Genomic DNA, 15,591 nt, shown 5'->3' with positions numbered 1-15,591 from the left:
AGCTGGGAAAGCAAAGAGAGAAAACAAAAAGAATCAATTATGGAAATAAAAGGATTAGTTCTTGAAACCATAGAGATGCTTGTTAGAACACAAAGATGCAGAGGACGGTGAGGCTTTTTTTTTTTTGTCCTTTGCCTTAGATCACTTCAGTTATGCTTGAATATCAAGCCCCTTTCTGATCAGTGATATTACAAATATCTTTGGGATTTCTTTCTTTTCTTTTTTAGAAGTAGGTTTTCTTTCTTTATTTTTGGCCAGCTGGGTGTTTGTTGCTGGGCATGGGTTTTCTTTAACTGCCTCTAGTTGCGAGGGCTATTCTCTTGTTGTGGGGCACAACACAACCAGCCCGTGTGCCCTTGTGTCTACGGCACGTGGGCTACAGTAGTTGTGGCTCCCGGGCAGGTGGGAACCTCCCGGACAAGGGATTGAACCCGTGTCTCCTGCATCAGCAGGTGGATACCGAAGCACTGGCCCACCCAGGAAGTCCTTGTTGGGATTTTCATACTAAGGGAGGTCGTAGAACAAGGCGGGCACTAAGGATCGAACCTGGCCTCATTGCTTGCCAACCCTGTGATTTTTGACAATTTCCCCCATTTCTGTACACCTTGATTTTCTCATCTCTAGGTAGTTCCACAAAAGGAGATCCTTTAAAAAGAATAACCTGGCCCACACGGCAGCTGTGGACTAAATGAGATAATGCGCACAGAATGCTCCCCGAGTGGTTGCCAGGAGATGAGGGAGGTGATTTTTCACAAGTTGTAGATGAACTATTTACTAATGATAGCTCTCCTGTTTAGCAGCTTTGTTTGCCACGCTTGGATACACAAGCCCCTAATTGGTTTTCCCTGCAGGAACCAAGTACCACCTTCCACTCCGTTTCTCACCTTGAATCTGGAATTGGAGACGAGCCGCCTCTTCTCGGGGGTTGACTGTGGCTTTGCTGTGCTTAATTTGTCCAACAAGTATTGGTGGGGTGCCTCTTCCTGGGATTGGGGACAGGGCACGGAACTAGAGGAAGAAATCTCCATCTTCTTATGGCTTAAATTCCAGCAACAGGGGAAATGAAATGCGCACAACATAAGGTCTGCTGCTGCTGCGTCCCTTCAGTCGTGTCCGACTCTGTGCGACCCCATAGACAGAAGCCCACCAAGCTCCTCTGTCCCTGGGATTCTCCAGGCAAGAACACTGGAGTGGGTTGTCATTTCCTTCTCCAATGCATGAAAGTGAAAAATGAAAGTGAAGTCGCTCAGTCGTGCCTGACTCTGTGCGACCCCATGGACTGCAGCCTACCAGGCTCCTCTGTCCATGGGATTTTCCAGGCAAGAGTACTGGAGTGGGTTGCCATTGGGAGGTGTTAAATGTTATGAAAGACACACAAAGCAATGTTATTAACCAGGAGTTGTTGGACATCCATCAGACATGTCAGGGGCTGTGGAAGCTGGTGCTACAGCCACTGATAAAAACAGAAGTGGCTATTAATGCTGTAATACAAAGGAGTAGATAATCTTTGTTGGGAAAGTGCAAGCTATCACAGCCTAGAAATAGCCACTGGAAGGTTGATCAATAAGCAAAAGTGGATGCATGCAGGAGGGGACTTTGCTAAAGACTCCTGTAAATTCTATCCTCTAAGCCTCAGATATGGTTACTCCTTTTGTTCTACACCTGAGATGCAAATTTTTAAGAAGGAAATGGCGAAGGAAGGAAGGAGAAGGAGGCAGCTAGAATGGATGTAAGGGAGTAAAACTGGCCTTGATCTTTCTAAAAAGTCATTGTGGACTTTTAATTTCTCCTCCAAGTGGGAAATGGAGACAATGTTTGCCCCAAATAATTTGAGAATATCACTTCTTCGTTTAATTAGGAATATCCCTGAGAAGTGTTTTCACTGAAAAAATGTAGTTAAATATAATTGAAAAGCTAAGGAAATTCAGTGGAGGAGGAAACCCAAGGCTCTGGTGTGGAAAGGGCTTCTCAACACCCTAGGAAGCCTCCCCAGAGGCCCCTCTGCTTTCCACTTCCAGGCAGCTCTTCTCTGCAATGATGTTCCTCTCCCAACCAGCTGGAGGGACCAAGGGGCTCTGGCAAAACAGCCTGTTCCAGGGTGGCCAGTCTTGCTGGGCATTTTGACCAGCCCTGTGAAAAGGGGTCCCAGCAGCACCCTGCCTTGGGGGGACAGCTGACACTCCTTTCTCCCCACCATCTCTGTTGTTGTTTAGTGGCCAAGTTGTGTCCAACTCTTTGCGACCCCGTGGACTACAGCCCACCAGGCTTCTCTGTCCATGGGATTCTCCAGGCAAGAACACTGGAGTGGGTTGCCATGCCCTTCTCCAGGGGATCTTTCTCACACAGGGATGGAACCCGCCTCTCCTGCTTTGGCAGGTGAATTATTTACCACTGAGCCCCAGGGAAGCCCCACCATTTCTGGAGCCCTTGGCGATTATAATGTGGTGCCGCCACATTATAATGTAAAATGCCTTCAGAGTCAGCATAACATGGGCCTGATCACCTCCTCCACCAATTATCAGGCGTGTGGCCTTGAACAGTGAATTTTACCTCTGGATGGTGTTTCCATCTGCCTTCCACGTGGGAGACTCTGGGTCAATCCCTGGGTCAGAAAGATTTCCTGGAGAAGGGAACGGCAACCCACTCCAGTATCCTTGCCTGGAGAGTCCCATGGACAGAGGAGCCTGGTGAGCTACTGGCCATGGGGTCGCAGAGTCAGACACGACTGAGCGACTTTCACTTTCACATTCATTCTCCCCCAAACCTCCCTCCCGTCCAGGCTGGCACATTGCTTTGGGCAGAGTTCCATGTGTGATACAATAGGTCTTTGTTGGTTACCCATTTTATTTTTTTAAATTTATTCATTTTAATTGGAGGCTAATTACTTTACAATATTGTAGTGGTTTTTGCCATACATCAGCATGAATCTGCACGTGTGTACATGTGTTCCCCTTCCTGAATCCCTCTCCCACCTCCCTCTCCATCCCACCCCTTAGGGTCATCCCAGTGCACCAGCCCTGAGCGCCCTGTCTCATGCATCGAACCTGGACTGGCGATCTCTTTCACATATGATAATATACATGTTTCAGTGCTATTCTCTCATATCATCTCACCCTCGCCTTCTCTCGGAGTCCAAAAGACTGTTCTATACATCGGTGTCTCTTTTGCTGTCTTGAATATAGGGTTATCATTGCCATCTTTCTAAATTCCATATATATGCGTTAGTATACTGTATTGGTATTTTTCTTTCTGACTCACTTCACTCTGTATAATAGGCTCCAGTTTCATCCACCTCATTAGAACTGACTCAAATGTATTCTTCTTAATGGCTGAGTAATACTCCATTGTGTGTATGTACCACAGCTTTCTTATCCATTCATCTGCTGATGGACATCTAGGTTGCTTCCATATCCTGGCTATTATAAACAGTGCTATGATGAGCATTGGGGTACACGTGTCTCTTTTGATTCTGGTTTCCTCTGTGGGTATGCCCAGCAGTGGTTATCCATTTTAAATAGAGCAATGTGTTCATGACCTTCCCAAAGTCCCTAAGTATCCCTCTGCCCCAGCAACCATAAGTTAGTTTTCTAAGTCTGTGAGTCTCTTTCTGTTGCAACTCTTCTGACAGTTTAACCCTATGTTGCATATTAAGTGTCTGGAAGAGTGCTTGGCGCAGAAAATGAAGGCCCGTTGAGTGAGAGTTATCAATCTTACACTTACACGGCATGAATGAAGAGATCCAAGGCACACGGGAAACCTGAGTAGCATTTTTTCCTTCTTGTTGGCACACCTGGGCTGAAGACGAAATCCAAGCCCTGGATTTATCCAGCAAACATTGCTATGGAGATAATGGAGTGAAGCTGTGAAGACAGGTTACAGTAGGAACGTCCGCCCACACAGAGCACGTGTTAGAGTGCACAGAAGGCCAGGAATCTTCTGTGGCTGTGAAAGCACCTCAGCAATGCTTGGAGGGGCCATCAGTTCCCGTCTCATATCCCTGCCCCGGCTCTGTACTGGGTCATGCGTGCTGAGTCGCTTCAGTCGTGTCTGACTCTGCGACCCCATGGACTGCAGCCCTCCAGGCTCCTCCGTCCATGGGGTTTTCCAGGCCAGAATACTGGAGTGGGTTGCCAGGCCCTCCTCCAGGGGATCTTTCCAACCCAGGGATCGAACCCCTGTTTCTCAAGTCTCCTGCATTGGCAGGCCGGTTCTTTACCACTAGTGCCACCTGGGTGGCGGGTCATATAGCTCCCTAATTGCACCTTTAAGATCAGAGTCTCCAAGCTTTCCCTTTACCTGGAGTGTTGTTCCTGCACCCTACACAGCACATCTGCCTTACCAGTTTCCTCTTCTCTTGCACCATCTTAAAGAGTTCGTTCAAACATTGCGCCTCTTGAAAGTCTTCATCAATTTCATCTCTGTGCTCCTCGAAGCCTTTGAATTGCAGCACCTGTGGATGTCTGCATGCCCGACTTCCTGTTAGAGGATCATATCTTTCAGTGTCTAGAATTCTCTGAACCTGGTTTGTCATAGGGTCTAAGTAAATACTTGACGATCATGATGACAGGTTACAGATGATGGTGATGGTGATGGCAGTGATGGAGCTGATGAGATGGTGACGATGATGATGACAATATGGTGATGGTGATGGTGATGTGAGGCGGAGGTGGTAACAGGTGAGGATGATGACATGATGCTGGGGATGAGGCTGATAATGACACGGTGATGATGGTAATGACTGAAAGCATTTATACCGTGGTTGCCATGTTCTAGGCACAGTTCTAACAGTGCCTAACACCTTTCTGGTGTGCTGCAATCCATGGGGTCACAAACAGTAGGACACGACTTAGCAACGGAACAATAACAACAACAGGAACTGTTCTAAATGCTTTAATAGCATTCATTTAATCCTCACAACTCCGTCCAGTAGCTACTATTTCCGTCTCCGCTTTACAAGGAAGCAGAACAAGAACGAATATCAGGGAGTTTGAATAATCTTCCCAAGCTTGACCAGGCTCAGAAGTGGATTTTTCACTAAGGTGGCTACATCTCCAGGGTGCTGCAGGACCTATTCTCCCAGGAGATCTGGCCTCTGGCATCTTTCCCTGTGGACTCCACCATGAGAATGAACGCCGCTCTGACTTCTGTGGATTTGGGACCCAAGACTCCTGCATTTCAGCATAAATCGCTGAGCCTCGGAAATAGCCCTCCCTGGCTCCTGAAGGCAGGAGCTCGTCCCCGTGTCCCTTCCCAATTCCCAGGCACTTACCACTCAGCAGTGGAGTGATTTACAACCACTTTGTGTTTTCCAGCAAGAAGCTGAAAAATGTCACATACTGTGGAATACCAATTGCAGAAACTTTACAGAGAGCGGCCACTGGTGACTTTCTGCAGACGTGCCTGCCTTGGTCCCCAATCCTCTACACTCACTCTTTAATGACTCAGCTGGCCCCATGGCAGCTCTGCCCTGACATTGCTCAAAGCAGTAGAGAGGGAAACACATTGTGATCAGAGCCGAGTGGGGTAAAATGCACACACAGGTGGGTTTTTGTGTGTGATGAAATCTTCTCATGCTGCCACGAGCATCAGGGTTTGTCCCTTCAGATTCTTCTTATCTGTAATACATGGATCCATTTAACGGATATTTATTGTGCCCCCATTATGGGCTACCTGCTGGGGACACTGGGTTGAAAAAATACCCACCCTTCATCCCTTAGTCTAGTTTGGGGTGGAGGGGATCCAAGTAAATGTTTGCTGTGCTGTGGCAAATATTGGAGCCTCTGTTGCTATGGGGGTCAGGCGAGGTGGGGAGGTCCTCATTCTCCTTGGGGAAATCTGGGAAGACTTGACAAAGGAGAGGACACCTGGGCAGTGCTTCTAATCCTTGTTACATGGAGAAGGCTTGTAGGGACACCCAGGCAGATGGGACAGCTTTTGAAAAGGCACGGGAGCATGGGAGGATGCTGTGATGCTAGGCTGTGGTATCCAGTTGCTGCTGCTGCTGTTTAGTTGTTGGTCATGTCTGACTCTTTTGCGACCCCATGGACTGTGGCACACCAGACAACTCTGTGCATGGGATTTCCCAGGCAAGAATACTGGAGTGGGTTGTCATGCCCTTCCCTAGGGGATCTTCCCAACCCAGGGATTGAACCTGCCTCTCGTGCACTGGCAGGCGGATTCTTTACTGATTGTGCCACCCGGGAAGCTCCCTGCAGCCCTGGGAGTTTCAAATTACAAGGCTGAACTTCTGCTGGGCAGCCCTCTCCAATAGCTGCAGCTGCTCTTCCAGCTCCTGGAGCCAATATTTTTTTCTTTCATCTTATATGCTTTATTTATTTAATAATCTTTATTTATTATTTTTGGCTGGGCTGGGTCTTAGTTGTTGCACGTGGGATCTTCGTTAGGCATGCAGGATCTTTTGTTGTGGTACATGGGCTCAGTAGTTGCAGCCTGAAGGCTTAGTTGCCCTGCTGCATGTGGGGTCTTAGTTCCTGACCAGGGATCAAACGTGTGTCCCCTGCATTGGAAGGCAGATTCTTAACCACTGAACTGTGTCCCCTGGAGTGGCAGCACAGAGTCTTAACCACTGGACCACCAGGAGAGTCCCCAAATTTTAAATCATTGTCTTTTTCAAAAAATATTTGTTTACTTATTTGGCTGTGCCAGATCTTAGTTGCAGCATATGGGATCTAGTTCCCGAACCAGGAACTGAACCCAGGCCTCCTGCCCTGGAAGTTTGGAGCCTTAGCCACTGGACTACCAGGATAATCCCTTAAATCATTCTTAATGTTATGGATTATCCAGTTCAAATTTTCTCTGCTCTTACATTTGGCTTGTGTGAATAAGGATCCAAACACTGAGATGTGTTATCTTTCAACATGTTCCTCTATCCCCTATTTTGTCTATAAATTAGCAGACCTACAGGTGCTCTGTGAAGTGTGATCCTCCAAGCTGAATAGTTTATGGTTTCCCACTCTAGCTAACCCTGGGGTACTTCATCATACCCCTTAACCTGACCCTCATCTTTGTAACTAGACTCCTTATTAAACTCTCCTTAATTACCTCTCTGCTGTATACCCACCACTCATACTATTCCATGGACATGAAAATTCCATGGACATAGGAGCCTGGTGGGCTATAGTCCATGGGGCTGCAAAAAGTCTGACATGACTGAGCGTGTATGCACTTACACCATTCACTAAGAATCCAGGACATGCTATTCAAATTTAGCTACTATCATCATATTGTTATTATATTGATTATGATAAAACTGAGATACCAAGAGGCCATATTAACTTGCTAAGGTCATACAAATAGATTTCACTTAGTGAGAATCCTGGGGATGTTAGCTGCTTTATACGTGCCCAGTGGTCCTCAGCAATCATTGCTATTCCAGCTCCATCCACAAGGGAGAAAACTGAGGCACAGAAAGGTTAAGACATTTGCTTGAATGAGCACAGCTAGGGAAGGGCCAATCCTGGATTCGGACCCCAAACTTTGGGACTTACCTTCTCCTAGGGTGATGCCACCTTTTTCTCCCCACTGCCTGAAACTAAAATCCCACGCTGGTGCTCCATCCTGTCCTATATTCTTTTTGCAAAAGTCAAGACATCCCTGTTTCTTGTCACAGCCACCTCTGCCGTCTGAGTAGATAAAATCAGACTGTGAGTTCATCGGTCTATAAAAGCCGAGAGGGATGGGGACAGGGCATGAAGATGCGTGAATCTCAGCCAAATGTGTAACTTATTGCCGGAAGCCCTCCCATCCCCCAGAATCAAATCAGAGCACTGTCTCCAGATCTCGCCCATCTGCCCTCAGTCATTTTGGATTCTGCGGGGGGATCTGTCAGGCAGTCAGACATGTCAGCTCCCTGGGACGGGAGTTTGCAGGCCCCACCCCAGCCCCACTGGATGGCTGACAGCCCTGGCCGGCAGGCTTGGGTGCTAGGCTTCTCAAGCAGAAGTGTTTGGGTCAGTGCGGTGCTGTCATCAATTATGGCCCACGGCTGGGCAGCTGGTCATCCATCATGTCTTTCTGAATCCCTTGGAACTGAATCACTGGGACCCTGCAGCCTATTCGTCTAGCTTTGGGTCTGAGATTTCATGGTCAGAATTAAAAGGCATCTGTTCTACCCTCTGTTTTGAAATTTCTTTGTATCTAAATTGTTACTATTTCTTTGGCTGTAGCCTTGTGAGCATTTAATGTCAGAGTACTGGGACTTTGGGATTTAGGTAAGTCCTTTAGTTTCATTTCAATTTCTTTTTCTGCTATTACATTCAGGAAAAAAAATAATTTAACACTGCATATCAAAAAGTCAGAATACAATGATCCTGTTTTGTTTTTTTTTTAAATAGAATTTTCTTTCTATCTGTTGATCTCCCATCTATTAGTACATAACCTTAGAACGATGTCTGGAGTGATCTTCATCAAAGGTTAACTATGGTTATTTCTGGACGGTGGGACTTGGGGTTAAGTTTGGCATTTTTCCTTTTTACTTTCTTACAAAGACAGTCATAATTTTCTTGAGAGAAGGAGATGTATAGAAGCTCTGAACTAAAGAGAAGACCCTAAAGATGTTCAAATCCAGACGAAGAAATAGAGGCTCAGAGGGGGAAATGGGTTTTATCTCAGGTCACAGTAATCTGATTGCCGAAGCAAGACCAGAACCAGGACGTAGATCTCAGACTCTTTTCCTCCAATATGCATTCATTCATCAGAAATAGAGCAAACCAACCAACCAAACAAAAAGAAACCAATTCAGCAAACATACTTGGAAATAAGATGAATCCAAGGTACTCCCTCCCTTCATGTGGACAGAAGGTAGAATCAAGGCTTGGGAGGTCATCCATGAGCTTGTGGAGACCAAGAACATAATGTTCTCGGGGGATGTGAGAGCATAAAGGAGGCAGAATAAGACCAAGGCAAGAGAGGAGACAGGGCTTCCAGGAAGGCTTCCTGGAGGAGAAAGTATTAGTTGTTGGTTAGATACAGAGTGGACAGGGAGGGGGTCTCAGGCAAGAGCAACGAGAGCCCATCCGTGGATGCAGGACAAAACAGGAGCCGCTTGTCTGTTAATGACTCGATACCCAGAGGTTAAAACAGAAATGAGAACTGGAGGTGAGGCCTGGGGGAGGCATCGGGCTGGAGGGGTAGCCAGGGGCAAGTCAAAGCTAAACTCCCTAGAGCCTGGAAACCCCATGAGACTACAGACCTGGTCTCTGTTATTCACTGCAGCACCCAAGTACCTATGATAGATGCTCAGTAGATGGTTGCTACACGAATGGTCAGCTAGGATAGCATCCCTCCAGGAAGCCTGCTCCAGCTTCCTCCTTGCCCCAGTGCCAAAACTGACCTCTCCCTTATTTCTGTTTCCTAGACCTTTGCTCATTCATTTTAGCATCTGTAATAATCTGTCTGATAGAAGAGATCTTTTTGTTGTTTTCATGTCAGTCTTCCTCCTTTAGGCCATGAACTTTAAAAAGGAAAGAAGCACCGATTCCTCTCCGTGTCACTCCAGAGTGTCTGGTACATAGGAAGAACTCAACAGAGGCTTGATTAAAAGACATCTACTAGGCTCCCCTTAGTCCAAGTCTTCTCCCTAGACCCCACCAATTTATGTGGAGTCTTTCATTACACCTGGACACAGTATCTAAAATTCTAAACACCTAAAGGGCTCTAGGTCTAAACTAGGGTCTGCAGGAAGGATTCTTCTGGGCTAGAGAGGACTGTAGTGGGTCTCTATTGGTTATTCTAGTACAGGAATCATTATCCCTTCTTTCAGTTACACACTTTTGTTTTCCTTCTATTACTACTCATTGAATGTACTTTTGGTGGGAATGTCTCTGGCGAGGTGATCCATCCAACCCTCAAATACTATCATTTTGCCAGAACACATGGAGCTTCCCCAGTGGCTCAGCAGGTAAAGAATTCACCTGCAATGCAGGAGTCACAGGAGACAAAGGTCTGATACCTGGGTCAGGAAGATCCCCTGGAGGAGGACATGGCAACTCGCTCCAGTATTCTTGCTCGGAGAATTACACAGACAGAGGAGCCTGGTGGGTTGCAGACCACGCGGTTGCAAAAGAGCTGGGCACGACTGAAGCGGCTTAGCACATATGCCCTCCAGAACACAGGCTTCCCTGTCCTTCACTATCTCCTGGAGTTTGCTATTCTAATTTCACAATCTTTAAAAAGTCTAGAATAAAAACGTCGGTAAGAATTAGTATAGGTGAGTGGCTGGATGAGTGATGACTGGCTGGGTAAGTGAGTAGTCCTTAATTGATACTGTGCTCGAGATTCTGTGGTTTTCTAGCAATTCTACTCCAGTGTATCAGCCCAAGGGAAGTGAAAATACATGGATTTGGGCTTGTGCACAAGTTACTGAGCAACCTAACTCATAACATCCAGATACTGGGAACCACCCCAAAGTCAATCAACTGCTGAACAGATAAACTCTGTTACATCCATAAAATGTGAAGCTACTTAGCAATAAAAAGGAACAAACTACTGTTACCACACATGGTTGAAGCTGGAACCGCACTCTGCCAAGTAAAAGAAACCAAACACAAAAGAGTACCTATTGCACAATTCCATTTCCATAAAATTCTACAAAAGACAAAGAAAGAAAGCAGATCAGTAGTTCCTTGAGGCTGGGGGAGGAGGATTGACTGGGAAGAGATACAAGGAAATACCTGAGCGTGATGGAAATGTTTTGTGTCTTGACTGTATAGGTATATACATTTGATAGACATTCATAGACAGTGCACTTAAAATGTGAGCATTCTATGTTATGTGGATTACAACTCAATGAAGTCGATTTTTAAAATGTTGGAATATTAAGTCAATAGAACAGCCAAGACTCTTCCTCCATTAGGTTGGCACAATTGCAAGCCCTATTCCTCTCTCAGTGGGTTACACTCCTTTAAAAATGATGCTATTCCTTTTCCTACAGATGGCTTGAAAAGATCTAATAAAATCACATATTGAAAATCATAACAAGGGACTTCCCTGGTGATCCGGTTGGCTAAGACTCTGAGCTCCCAAAGCAGGGGACCCGGGGTTCCACCTCTGGTCAGGGAGTTGGATTCTGCATGCCGAAACTAAGAGTTCACATGCTGCAGCTGAATTTCCTGCATGCCAGCAACAAAGGTCAAAGGTCCTGCGTGCTGCACCTAAGACCCAGTGCAGCCACTAAATAAATAAAACTAAATATCAAAAGAGTAACAACAACAAAACCAACAGTAATGAGAAGGAGAAGAATAAAAGGGGCATTTACTGAAGATTCCGTATGGCCTAGGACCTTCAACAGCTCTGTAAGGTAGGGACTATCATGAATCTCATTTCACAGATAGGAAAATTGAGGTACTGAGAAGTTAAGCAACTTAAATTCGCTAAGAAAATAAGAGAGCTAGAGTTCAACCCCTGATAATCTGAGGACAGAAGCACGCTTGGAAGCTCTGACATTTGCAGGCTACAGGGTTCTGTATGAACTGTAAAATGTACAACTGTCTTCAATGTCTTCACCCAGAGGAAAAATGAGCAATGGGAAATACATACTTTATGGCAAGCAAGGAATATGAGGACTCCCATACCTTGCAGGTAACAGCTGTCTTACTCACAGGGTCCTTCATATGTTGAGAATGGACAAGAGTACCTTCTGGGTTTTTTCCCCCAACATTCTTTATAGTGAAATTCTCGTATAGTGAAATTCACATTTACTTTATATCTGCCACTGACATTACCACAAAGCCAATTAACAAATTAACAAAAGAGATCAACATTGAGGCAATGAGTAATGGCTGTTTCTCTCTCTCATGGTGCCTAGGGTAGACAAGATAAACGAAATTGAAGGATGACTCTGATTACCTGGACAGAAACACGAATAATTATGAGGCTATCAACAGCCCCTGGGCTGCCATTCATTGGAAAGTCAATTCTTGGTACTAACCCAGCAGATCTGTGCAGCCAGTATGGCCAGGCTGGTCTTGAGTCTGGAGGTGACCATCTTTTCCTCTGAGGCCAAGGAACTTATGGCATTTCCATGTTGTACTTGGTATAGCATAGGAAAAGTGAGTGCAGAGGGAATAAGGGATGCTCAAAGGCATGGGATGTGTCATTGGCTAAAGACTTAGCTTCCTTCAGCTTTATCCCTTGGTACTCAGCTCATCAATTATCCTCGAGAGCAGCTGATGGAAGAAAAGCTCATCATGGGAACTGGAGCTGAGTCAAAGTTATAAAGCCTGGTCATATGTACTGGGTATCAAGTTCTGGATTCAGACTGCCCACACTCAAGTCCTGACTTGGTCAATCCTAAAAGCTGACTCTAGGAGAACAAGTTAACTCTCTGCCTCAGTTTCCTCATCTGTATTGTCTGAGATTTAAATCAAAAGTGCTTAGCAGTGTCTGGTATATAGTAAAAACTCTGAAGTGTTAGTTCTGATGCCATAACCATAGAAACTGGTACAATTCTGAGATGCAACTTCTTCACATTTTGAAGTTCTGAAAGCATTTTAAAATTTATGTGTTGTCTATAAATACAAAATTATTCAAAGACTTCAAATAGCCAAATAAATCTTGAGAAAAAAAACAGAGCCAGAGGTCACGCTCCTTGACTTCAGACTTACTATATAGCTACAGTGATCAAAACAGCATAGAGCTGGCATAAAACTGGGCTCAGTCACGACCCACTCTTTGCAACTCCATGGACTGTAGCCCACAAGGCTTCTTGGTCCATGAAATTTTCTAGGCAAGAATACTGGAGTGGGTTGCCATTTCCTACTCCAGGGGCTCTTCCTGATCCAGGGATTGAATTCGCATCTCCTGCATTGGCAGGAGGAGCTACTGCACCACCTGGGAAGCCCCAACAGACACATCAATCAATGCGATGTAATAAAGAGCCCAGGAACAAAGCTATCACTTATGGCCAATGAATCCCGCGGTCCCTAAACTTTTTGGCACCAGGGACTGTTTTCATGGGAGACCACTTTTCCACGGACAGGGGCCAGGCCAGAGGGGAGGGTGAGGTAGGTGCGGATGGTGCAGGCGATGGGGAAGGGTGAGTAAGAGTCACTCATTTGCCCACCACTCACCTCCTACTATGCGGCCGGGTTCCTAACAGGCTGCATACTGGTACCAGTCCGAAACCAGGGGGTTGAATTAATTTATGACAACAATAGATAATGGAGAGAAGGCAGTCTTTTCAAGTGATGCTGGGGAAACTGAACAGTTACACATAGAAGAATGAAATTAGAACATTTTCTCAAACCATATACAAAAATTAAACTCAAAATGAACCGAAACAAGACCAGAAACCATAAACTCTTAGAAGACATAACATAGGCGGAACACCCTTTGACATAAATCACAGCAATATTTTTGGGGATCTGTCTCCTGAGGCAAAGCAGACAAAGCAAGAATAAACAAGTGGAGCCTAATGAAACAGAAACAATTTTACACAGCAAAGGAAATATCAATGAAACAAAAAAGCATCCTACTGAAGGGGAGAAATGACTTGTAAATGATATGACTGATAAGGGGTTAATATTCACAAGATATAAACAGCTCATACAATTCATTGTCAAAACCCTCTGCAAACAACCTGATTAAAAAATGGGCAGAAGACCTGCACAGACATTTTTCAAAGAAGACACACAGATGGTCAACAGGCATAGGAAACGATGTTCAACATCATTAACCATCAGAGAAATGCAAATTAAAACCACAATGTGATGTCACCTCACACCTGTCAGAATGGCTGTCATCAAAAACACAAATCACAAATGCTGGTGAAAATGTGGAGAGGAGGGAACCCTTGTACACTTCATTCAGCCACTGTGGAAAACAGTATGGACATTCCCAGAAATTCTAAAACCAGAATTTCGTGTGATCTAGCAATTCCACTCCTGGGTAAATATCTGAAGAAAAGGAAAAATACTAATTTGAAAAGATACATAGTTCACAGCAGCATTATTTACAATAACCAAGATATGGAAGCCACCTAAGTATCTGTCAACAGAGGAATGGATAAAGTAATTTTCCATGGCATATGCCAGTCATAAACAAGAATGAAATTCTGCCAATGGATATAACAAAACATAAACAGACTCACAGATACAGAGAACCAATGAGTGGTTATCAGTAGGGAGAGAGAGGGAGTAAGGGGCAAGATAGGGATCAAGGATAAAGAGATACAAGCTATTTTACATATAAAATAAACAGGCTGCAAGATATATTGTACAGCACAGAGAATAAAGCCAATAGTTTATAACAACTTTAAACACAGTATAATCTATGAAAACGTGGAAGCACTATTTGTACACCTGAAACTAATGTCACACTGTAACTAAGTATTAACAGGGCTCAAATATACACTACGGATGAGGATACAATGACAGGTTTTTGCTCAATGAATGGAGCAGTAGCTTTTGCCAATCTTTCATATACACATGCTCTTCTCACCACAGGACCTTTATATACGCTGTTCTTTCAAGTTCTACTTTCTTCATCTGCTTAATAACTTATTCTTTCAGTTCAGTTCAGTTCAGTTCAGTTCACTCGCTCAGTCGTGTCCGACTCTGCGACCCCATGAATCGCAGCACGCCAGGCCTCCCTGTCCATCACCATCTCCCGGAGTTCACTCAGACTCACGTCCATCGAGTCCGTGATGCCATCCAGCCATCTCATCCTCTGTTGTCCCCTTCTCCTCCTGCCCCCAATCCCACCCAGCATCAGAGTCTTTTCCAATGAGTCAACTCTTCACATGAGGTGGCCAGAGTACTGGAGTTTCAGCTTTAGCATCATTCTTTCCAAAGAACACCCAGGGTTGATCTCCTTTAGAATGGACTGGTTGGATCTCCTTGCAGTCCAAGGGACTCTCAAGAGTCTTCTCCAACACCACAGTTCAAAAACATCTATTCTTTGGCGCTCAGCCTTCTTCACAGTCCAACTCTCACATCCATACATGACCACTGGAAAAACCATAGCCTTGACTAGACAGACCTTTGTTGGCAAAGTAATGTCTCTGCTTTTCAATATGCTTTCTAGGTTGGTCATAACTTTTCTTCCAAGAAGTAAGCGTCTTTTAATTTCACAGCTGCAGTCACCATCTGCAGTGATTTTGGAGCCTAAAAAATAAAGTCAGCCACTGTTTCCACTGTTTCCTCATCTATTTCCCATGAAGTGATGGGACCAGATGCCATGATTTTAGTTTTCTGAATGTTGAGCTTTTTTCCCCCCCTGGTTTTTTGTTTGTTTGTTTGTTTGGTTGGTTTTTTGTTTGTTTGCTTGTTTGTTTTTTATTTTACTTTACAATACTGTATTGGTTTTGCCATACATCAACATGAATCTGCCACAGGTGTACATGTGTTCCCAATCCTGAACCCCCTTCCCACCTCCCTCCCTATACCTTCTCTCTGGGTCATCCCAGTGCACCAGCCCCAAGCATCCTGTATCCTGCATCGAACCATCATACCATGACCAAGTGGGCTTTATCCCAGGGATGCAAGGATTCTTCAATATCCGCAAATCAATCAATGTATTTCACCACATTAACAAATTAAAAAATAAAAGCCATATGATTATCTCAATAGATGC

This window comes from Budorcas taxicolor, chromosome 2 (genome assembly GCF_023091745.1).
Source record: "Budorcas taxicolor isolate Tak-1 chromosome 2, Takin1.1, whole genome shotgun sequence".
In the NCBI taxonomy this organism is placed as follows: domain Eukaryota; kingdom Metazoa; phylum Chordata; class Mammalia; order Artiodactyla; family Bovidae; genus Budorcas; species Budorcas taxicolor.
Note: the sequence above shows the minus strand (reverse complement) of the source record.